The sequence below is a fragment of the Podarcis pityusensis genome (assembly GCF_964106645.2).
Source record: "Podarcis pityusensis genome assembly, chromosome: 6".
Taxonomy (NCBI): Eukaryota; Metazoa; Chordata; class Lepidosauria; order Squamata; family Lacertidae; genus Podarcis; species Podarcis pityusensis.
In genome coordinates, this window is record NC_138030.1 from 39,516,026 (window position 1) to 39,526,778 (window position 10,753).

The following is a 10,753-nucleotide window of genomic DNA, read 5'->3' on the forward strand; positions in this document are numbered from 1 at the left end:
AGCACCACAAGACGCTTGCAACGCATGGTATACGTCTTCACCCATAAGTCTTCCAAGAAACCGTGGTTTTATTATTTTGAGGAGGAAAACCACAGCTCAGTGGTATAAAGCAACTGCTTTGCACGTAGATGGTCTCAAGGGCAACACTCAGCATCTCCAGGTCAGGCTGGGAGAGACCCCTGCCTAACATCCTGGGAAGCCACTTGCCAATCACGGTAAACAATACTGAGCTAGATGGACAAGTGATCTGGCTTGATAAAAGGCGGGTTCCCCTGCTCTTGTTTTATCTTTCTGCCTAGTAAGCAGTTCTGTGTAACTCCCAAGCTTGAATACTTTCAGCAACAGGCCAAGTGTATGTCCACCGTGACGCTAGAAGATCCAAAACACATTCAATCTGACAAACCAGTTAAAACTAGGCTACATTTCTTTCCAGTGTAATTGTATGCCTGCCCACTCTGAACATTTGAGTTTGGTGGGTCTAAACCAGAGAGCCTAGGGCTTGCCAATAAGAAGTTTGGCGGTTCAAATCCCTGCGACGAGGTGCGCTCCCATTGCTCGGTCCCAGCTCCTGGCCACCTAGCAGTTCGAAAACGCATCAAAAAGTGCAAGTAAATAAGTAGGTACCGCTCCGGCGGGAAGGTAAACGGCATTTCCGTGCGCTGCTCTGGTTCGTCAGAAGCGGCTTAGTCATGCTGGCCACATGACCTGGAAACTGTCTGCAGACAAACGCCGGCTCCCTTGGCCTATAGAGCGAGATGAGCGCCCCAACCCTAGAGTCGTCCGCGACTAGACCTGTCAGGGGTACCTTTACCAAAGTGTGCATAGGATTTCAGCATTAAGCTGTGTTTTAAACAAGCTTTGGTTAGGAACTTACTTGTAACAGAGGATTGTTTTGTTGAGTGGAATATACAATGCCTGACAAACTGGGCTCCTGATTGTCTACGGCAAGGGTGGGGAAGCTCAGACCCAGTGGCCAAAATGTGTTTCTTGGATCTCTCCCCAGGCCCTCCCTGTGTTCTTGAACTCTGATAATGCCTGTTGCTTGTCTGGATGGAGGAGAGAGGGGGATGTGTGTAGATACTAGCCTACTGTACAAATGCAAAATGTACATGTATTGCTTCATCAGTGAGGCAAGGTGGGGTGACTGCCTCAGACAGCAGGATCCACAGGCAGCAGATCCTGATGTAGATCCTTATCCCCCCCCCCACCTTGGGGTTCTGATTTAGATCTTCACTCACCCCTTCCTTGGCAGGGAGGGGAACACTATCTTGTGGTTCACCTCAGATGCCCAGGTGTCTTGAACTGGCCTTGGTTCCACCCACTTTTGCTGACATATGGCCCCTGGCAGGTTGGTGGAAAGGGAATGCAGCACAACATGGGACATACATTATGTCAAACAAAAAGTGTCAGGTGCCCCACCCTGTTCCCCATAAGTCCTGTCTTTTGATATAAATTTGACATTGCTTGATATGGATTTCATATAAATTTGATATACCGGTAGCTTCATATACTTTTTAATATAAGTGATGTCCTACAGGATGCCAATGGTGGGTCATAAACTCCCTCAATGCAACCTGCTGTCCCAAGGTGTACTGCACAATGCAGTCACCAGTACTGAAGATTGAACTGCCCATCTAGATAGGGGCACCATCTTGTTCTTCACCTCAGGCATCAATATGTCTTGGGTCAGCCCTGGAGGAACACCCACACATATTTTGCACCTCACTCCAGTTGGTAGGCATCAGGATTCTAATATTTGTTTTGTTTCTATTTAACAACATTTGTACACCACTATATTGTAGAAGCTACTAACATGAGTTTGACCAAACTGTGGGAGGCAGTGTAGAAACCTCAAACCAGCTTACATAAAATATATAATATACATTGAAATTATCAATAAAATTAAGAAGTTAAAAGCAAGCAGACCTACAAAAAATAAAAATAAAGCAAGCAGTTAAAAATATATGGATAGTTCAGTTGCTTAGAGTGTGGTGCTAATAATGCCAAGGTTGCAGGTTTGATCCTTAGGGTTTCTTTCAATTCTACATATTAAAATACATTCCAACTTTACATTACAGGTTGTGCCTAAACAAAAAAGTATTTAGCAGGCACTGAAAACAGTACAGCAGAACAAAATAGATTGCAACACCTGAAGTCTGTCCACCTGTTTATAGGTTTACACATTACAAGTTGTCTTTAAGTTACGCCTATGCCAATCAAAATAAAACAGAATGTGTTGAATGCAATCTGTGTGCAGCCAAGAAAAGGTTTTGGGGGTTTTTGTGTAGAGTTTCTGTGCTTGGTTATAATGAGAGCTTGGGATGCAGAGAAAATTATTTGCTGACACCCTGCTACCATATATAAAATTCGATTTTGTACTAAGAATGAAAAATATTGACATAATTTCAACCAAACTGCAGATAAACAAACCTTGTGTTCAATATGCCTTCCTTTCTCATGATACCTAAAGTGAGTTTTTATCCATCCTTCAGTTCTTAGAATCTTTCTTTCTTTTTGGCTGAAAACTCCAATTGATCTCACGGTTGAAAATTATTCCTTTTGTTGACTAATCTTGCATCTTTAGACAACAACACTCTCATTAGCACTAATAGGTGTGTATCAGAGTTTAATTTGGAATGTTACCCTCCTTATATGAAAGGGTTTATGAATAAGGCTTTATATGAATATCCCATGATCAAATATTTGGGTTTTCTTTTCAAGGATATCGAATAATTTTGCAAAAGCAATGCTGAGAGCCATCTGGTGCTGTTAACAGGGATCACAGCCTTCCTCATGTCTCTGGGGCATATGTGCTGTACCATGCCATTTTCCTTAAGGGAAGCAAAGGTCACAATAAATATTTGCTGCCTCCCAACCCCAATCACATTTTAGTTGTTTAGCAGGTTTGCCATTTATTGTATTCTAATTGCTTTCTATGCTTTGTAGTCTCACAGGGAATGGTCAATTAAAAAATATATTGTGTAGATTCATGTCAAAACCACATTTTCCCTCCACGTAAATTATTCCAGTCCAGCTGTGCTCTATCTTGGACTATGGAGGCAAGTCAGTCAGGTTGTCCCTTGAGATGCGTGGCTGAGGTTTGCATTTCGGTTACCTCTCAAATAATTAAGAATGCATATCTGACACAAGTTGTGAAACAGCTTTTTCCTACAATAGTAGAAAAACAAAAGAACCAAAAAGCCTAATATTGGTATTGCCTCAGTATGGATTTTGGACCTCATAAAACCTATATTGCCTATTTGTTGGCATGACAGATTCTCATATCGTCAGTGTAAAGAAAAGCAGAAAAACTATGTCATGTAGACTACAGTGAAGTATATTTGGAATTCTCTTTTTTTTTTATAAGATATTTATTAAAGTTTTTTAAAATATTACAGTGAAAATGAAAAAGAAAAAAGAAAAATACAAAATAAAAACAGTTAAAAACACACATATTTTCTATTACTTATTTCCCTTTAGCTTGTTTCCCGGACCTCCTCGTACCTCCCTTTTTTGTATTCCACTTCAATTTACTGGTTCAGCAAATCCTTACCCTTAGATTTTAACCCATTTATAACCCTTTTTTCATATTCTCTTAGAGCATTACAGCTGGAAACCGCTTAATTACTATTCAACATCATTCTATCATTCATTAATTTTACAATATTTCTGTAAATAGTCTTTAAATTTCTTCCAATCTTCTTCCACCGACTCTTCTCCCTGGTCTCGGATTCTGCCAGTCATTTCTGCCAATTCCATATAGTCCATCACCTTCATCTGCCATTCTTCCAAAGTGGGTAGATCTTGTGTCTTCCAATACTTTGCAATGAGTATTCTTGCTGCTGTTGTAGCATACATAAAAAAAGTTCTGTCCTTCTTTGGCACCAATTGGCCGACAATGCCCAGAAGAAAGGCCTCTGGTTTCTTCAAGAAGGTATATTTAAATACCTTTTTCAGTTCATTATATATCATTTCCCAGAAAGCCTTAATCCTTGGGCACGTCCACCAAAGGTGAAAGAATGTACCTTCAGTTTCTTTACATTTCCAGCATTTATTGTCAGGCAAATGATAGATTTTTGCAAGCTTGACTGGGGTCATGTACCACCTGTATATCATTTTCATAATATTCTCTCTTAGGGCATTACATGCCGTAAACTTCATACCTGTGGTCCATAACTGTTCCCAGTCAGCAAACATAATATTATGTCCAACATCTTGTGCCCATTTAATCATAGCAGATTTCACCGTTTCATCCTGAGTATTCCATTTCAACAGCAAGTTATACATTCTTGACAAATTCTTAGTTTTGGGTTCTAACAGTTCTGTTTCTAGTTTTGATTTTTCCACCTGGAAGCCAATTTTCTTATCCAAATTATATGCCTCCATTATCTGATAATAATGAAGCCAATCTCTCACTTTGTTTTTTAGTTTCTCGAAACTCTGCAATTTCAATTTGTCTCCTTCTTGTTCCAAAATTTCCCAATATTTCGGCCATTTGGCCTCCATATTGAGCCTTTTCAGAGCTTTCGCTTCCATCGGTGACAACCACCTTGGGGTTTTATTTTCCAATAAATCCTTGTATCTTATCCAAACATTAAACAGTGCTTTCCTGACAATATGATTTTTAAATGCTTTATGTGCTTTGACCTTATCATACCATAAATATGCATGCCATCCAAATACGTTGTTAAAACCTTCTAGATCCAAAATGTCTGTATTTTCAAGAAGTAGCCATTCTTTCAACCAGCAAAAAGCTGCTGATTCATAATAAAGTTTAAAGTCTGGCAGGGCAAATCCACCTCTTTCCTTTGCATCAGTTAATATCTTAAATTTTATTCTGGGCTTCTTGCCCTGCCAGACAAATCTAGAAATATCTCTCTGCCACTTCTTGAAACAGTCCATCTTGTCCACAATTTGCAATGTCTGAAACAAAAACAACATTCTAGGCAATACATTCATTTTTATCACAGCAATACGACCCAACAGTGAAAGCTTCAAATTTGACCAGATTTCTAAATCTTTTTTCACTTCCGTCCAACATTTTTCATAATTATCTTTAAATAAGTTCCCATTTTTGGCTGTCATATTAATCCCCAGGTATTTCACTTTCTTAACCACAGTCAGGCCTGTCTCATTCTGAAACCTCTCTCTTTCAATCGGTGTTAAGTTTTTCTCTAAAACCTTAGTTTTTAGCTTGTTCAATTTAAATCCTGCCACTTGACCAAATTCTTGAATTAATTCTAAAACCCTTTTAGTACTAGATTCTGGCTCCTGTAACGTCAATACTAAGTCATCTGCAAATGCTCTCAGTTTGTACTGTTTGGCTCCGACCTGTATACCTTTAACCAACCGGTCCCTTCTAATCATATTCAGCAGAACTTCCAGGACCGATATAAAAAGCAGTGGGGAGATTGGGCACCCCTGTCGTGTCCCTTTTTCTATCTTAAATTCTTCCGTCACCACATTATTTACATTTAATTTAGCCTTTTGTTCAGAGTATATTGCACCTATACCATTTTCAAAACCTTGGCCTACCCCCATCCCCTGTAGGTTCTTCTTCATGAAGCTCCAAGAGATATTGTCAAAAGCTTTCTCCGCATCCACAAATATCAGAACTGCTTTAGTGTTTATATTCACTTCTAGTTCTTCCAAAATATCAATTATATTCCTCAAATTATCAGACAAGTGTCTTCCTGGGAGAAAGCCTGCTTGGTCTTTATGAATCTCTTCCATCAATACTTTTTTCAATCTCTTGGCCAAAATGTCTGCAAAAATTTTGTAATCCACATTAAGTAACGATATAGGGCGGTAGTTCTTAAGCTGAGTCTTTTCAGTCTCTGTTTTAGGTATAAGTGTAATGTACGCCTCTTTCCACGACTCTGGTGCCCTTTTCCCTTCCAAAATTTCTTTGCAGACTTCCTTCAAAGGTTGCAATAGCCACTCTTTCAAGGATCTATAATATCTAGAAGTCAGCCCATCCGGTCCTGGAGATTTGCCCAATTGCATGCTTTGAATGGCACCTTCCACTTCCTGTTCAGATATTTTATAGTTCAGCATTAATTTACTTTCTTGAGAGATTTTTTGTAATCCATTTGTCTTCAAGAATCGGTCTATGTCCATTTCTTTCTGTGGCCCTTGCGTGTATAATTGTTCAAAGTACCTCTGGAAACAGTTTCTAATCTCAATTGGGTTGTGTATATTCTTTCCTTCCACTTCTAAGTTTGTAATAGTATTTAATTTTTGTCTTTTTTTCATTTGCCAGGCCAACAATTTCCCACATTTATTAGCTGATTCAAATGTTTTTTGTCTCATTTGTTTAATTTTCCATTCTATTTCCTGATTCATCATTTTCATATATTGTACTTGATATAATTTTATTTCTCTCAGAATCTCCTGCGACTTTGGTTTTGCTCTCAATTTCTTCTCACTTTCTTTTATTTTCTCCAAAATTTTATCTTTCTTCTCATTCTGACTTCTCTTCTTTATTGCATTCTGTTGTATCAGAAACCCTCTCATGACCGCTTTGCTTGCGTCCCAGATTACTCTTTTTTCTACATTGGTGTTCATATTTATTTCAAAGTAGTCTCTCAAAGTTTTTTGGGCCTTTTTATATACTATATTTGGAATTCTCCATGAAGCTCATTGGGTGACTTTGGGCCATAAAATGAAATGAGGAAGGGGATTGTGTATACTACTTTGAACACATGGGAGTGCTTAGTTTGTTTTTGATTGTTAGTTTGTTAACATTAATATTGTTTTGTGGATTATGTCTGCTGTAAAGCTTTGTGAATTTTATTACTTATCTTGCGGCTGTGCTGTTTAGCCTGTTTTTTTAAAAGTTGTTTTATTAATGGTGCTTTATAGAAGGTTGTTGTTTTACTGAAGATTTGTTAATTATTTTATAAGATTTATGTTGTAATTGTGATGTTCTACTATGTTCTTATTTATTGTATGTAAGCCGCTTTGTGACTCATGTGAGTAAAAAGTGACATAGAAATAATAAATGAAAATGAAATGAAGATGGGATATAAACAAGCAAATAAGTTGTATAATTAATCCAGCCTTCCTCAACCTTATGCCCTCCAGTTGTTGAACTGCAAACTTACTGCAGATCAAGCTAGATGGCCTGTGTTCAGGAATAGTGGGGGCTGTAGTCCCAATAATATGTTGAAGGCAGCAGGTTGGAAAAGCTCAATTTCTCCTCTGCTCAAGATTATTTTGAAGAAGGCTGTCCAACTTTGTTCCTTACACAGGAGTTATTGGTGAGATGTGATTTTCAATTCACGTTACATTACACTGAGGCGAACATACTTTCTTTATGTAGAAAGAATCAGTTATGCAAATATTTTATACAAATTCAGTCTATGGATATATATATATATATATATAAAATCAATAATAAACACCATGCTGTGATAGCCATAGTATTTCACCATACATTCCATTTCAAGGTAGAAATAGAATAAAACCAGAACATTTACTTATCTTGTTTTTACATGTACCAGATATTAATGCATAATCTTCAGAGAATGAGAGTTATTCTCTGGTTTCCATCAAATAGCTTCTTCCTAGAATATTGTACACATTTTTGCTTGATGTGCCTGGGCTTTGAATCATTTTTTAAAAGCAAATCAGCAGCAGCCAGACAAATGTTGAAATAGCTTTAAATTAAGAGTTAAATGTTAATTGCTCTAATCTTGCAACCGGGTACAGCTAGATAGTAGTTTCAGAGATTCAGGGGCTTTCATCCTTATGGATATGCAGAAGGCTACTGGCCCACACAATCCTATGTCTATTTACTCAGAAATAAGTCCCTCTGAATTTGATAAGACTTACTCTTTAATGAGTGTGCTTAGGATTGTAGTTTGCATAGATCATGACAGGTAGGAACCTTAAACATTTGCAGTGCAATTCTATTCATTTTAACTTTGAAGTTCCACTAAGGTCAATGGGGCTTATCCCCAAAAGGTATGCACAGGAGCACAGTCTTACCTGACTATTGTATCTGCTATACCTTCTGATGCAAGCATAAATGCACACTATTTTATTGGAAAGTGTCATGAGAAGGACAGTAGTTAAAGAAAGACAATAGCCCATCAAGTTTCTCCTACCTTCACAATCCGTCTACCTCTTTAATGTAAAAGTACAGCTTCTGGCAAAGAAAAATTGTGCATGTCTTAAAACAAATAGTAGCTAAAAGGAGCCCATGGGCTGGGTTTTATGGTCCCACAAGACCTCCCACCAAGTCATTAAAAAACAACAACACATGGATCCCCTGCTGTGATGCCAAAAGGTGTTTTGCTGCTTTGCATGGTTTTGTAAGAATGAATGCTCCCATAAGTCCCTTGCTGTGATACTGTGATGCCAAAAGGTTTTTGTTACACCCTCAACCTCCAAAATTAAAAGAATGTCTATGGCCACTTTACACTTTGGCCACACCGACTTTGACACGCGACTCTGGGACCACAGATCAATGTGGCACTAGCTCCAAATGAAAGTAAGACCATTTATAGCTACTTATGTGGGTCATATTGGAAATCTTCCTTATGGTATCGTTATAAAGACAGGAGGATGACCCTCATCAGATATACGGTTTCAGAATTAGTTTAGGCTGCCCACAAGTCTGACCTTGCTCTTCTTTGAGTAAGCTTGCTCATTCCAGTAAAGCCTCAGGGGAAATCCTAGGAAGGTGAAGACTTCTAGGTCAGGGGTGAGCTAAAGGTAGATGTGGATCTACTGGTAGATCTTTGGGTGATGTGCAGTAGATCAGTAAGTAACAGGAACAACAACAACAACAACAACAACATGTATCTACCCTACTATTAAGTACAATGAAGAAAACTTGGAGTGACCAGAAATAGAATTTTGTGAGGGTTGTAAGCTCATTTCACTTCCGACACAAAACCCCCGTTCTCATCAGATGCACATAAGAACCATGTTCTTTAATTCTAAATTTATGTCCTTGCACCTGGTTCTAGTTGGTTGATCTCAGGGTTCTAGTAAAACTCAAAACAGATCCCACAAGCCTGAAGTCTGCACTGCTCTGCTCTAGCGATCCTTTGTACATATTTCCCCACTTTCGCATATATTCCCTGCTTCGTTAGCTCATTAGACTTTTGATACCCTTAATAATGTAGGATATCAGCCCCATTGCCATGGACAGTTGGACTCTCCTTGCCGCATTGTATTTTACATCTCCAGCATGATGCAACCCTGTAGCTAAGGAAACAGAATCTTGCCCATGACAGGCTCTGGGTTTACACCATTCACTATGTTTGCTAATGCTTTCATGGCCATCTTCAGTACACACAACTCACTCAGATTGTTGTCCCTGTACCCTCCTTAGAAAAGCAGCAGTCTGAATAATTAAATAATAGGCCACTTACAGGCTCTTAGAACATCTTGTTTTGTCGACTGTCTGCTAACTTAGGAATGCTGCCAAAACCCTATGATTGTCCTGGAGTCTTCAGGATTTAAATACTAATCTCCAGATTACTGATATGCTGTAAGCAGTCCATGACAAATGTCAAGTGATTGTAACATGGATACTAAAAAGCCCCATGATTAGGGAGCCCAGTTGCATCTATTTAATAGGGATACACTTCATTCAGCAAAAACAGTACAGTATACATATACTGTAGTCAAAGTCCATGGTTTGTACTTTCATTTGAGGAGCGACGGGGGTCTGTTCAACCTCGCACATCTCTGTGCTAAGACAAAACTGTGGCGGCCTGGTGGGTCTTTATCTGAGAGATGTTGTTTGCAGATGACACAGCCTTGAAGTTCACTCTGAGAAAGCTCTACAGAGACTCATCAACCATTTTGCCCAAGCCTGCAGGGAGTTGAGCCTTACCATCAGCCTGACAAAGACCAACACCCTGAATCAGGACATCACCAGCACTCCATGCCTCAGCTGGGTTCCACCATAACCAGCAACCTCTCCATCGACACTTAAACTGGACAAGCGTATTGGCAAGGCTCGCCTCTCCAAAGGGTATGGGAGAATGTGGTGCTAACAATACCAAGATGAAGGACCACCAGGCTTGTGTGCTGAACATGCTGCTTTATAAAAGTGAGCCATGGGCAACATACAGTCGACAGGCGTGACATCTCAATGCCACATGCGCTGCATCAGAAAGATTTTGGGCATCACATGGCAGGGCAGAGTCTTAAACAAAGATGTGCTCTCCCAAGCCCACATTCCTAGCATGTTTGCACTCCTGTCTCTACAACATTTACCCTGGCTTGGTCATGTCCAAATAATGGAAGATGGCAGGATCCCCAAGGACATCCTCTATGGGAACCTGGCTTTAGGCACCAGGCCCGTTGGCAGACCAACTCTGCATTACAAAGATGTCTGCAAATGTGACATAAAAGTTGGCATCATCAACCCCATTGTGTGGGAATCCCTTGCGGATGGCTGCAGTGCATTGAAACAGTCAGGTTATGCATCCATAGCAATGACCAGAGGAGGAATGACTGTTGGGAGGAGCGCAGAGAAGAAACACCATGGTGCATCTGCAGCAGCACAATCAAACACATTCATCTGCCCCAGCTGCAGCAAAACACATCTCTCCCATATTAGTCTCTACAGCCACAGCAGGTGCTGTAACTTTCCAATCTTCACCCCCAAAGGCACACTCCATTGTCTTCCAAGACAGACAGATGCCAATATATTGAAATGTATTTTTCCTTAGATACAACTTCACCCATAGCAAATTAATTTTAGTAACAAAATTTTAGTCAATAACAA

At 39.4% G+C, this 10,753-nt stretch overlaps 1 protein-coding gene across 1 annotated transcript in view; it reads right to left on the reverse strand.

Annotated features, from left to right (window-relative positions):
• Nucleotides 1-10,753, reverse strand: part of DYRK3 (dual specificity tyrosine phosphorylation regulated kinase 3) — a 43,909-nt gene that overhangs the window by 17,812 nt on the left and 15,344 nt on the right. The gene's annotated exons all lie outside the window — the stretch shown is intronic.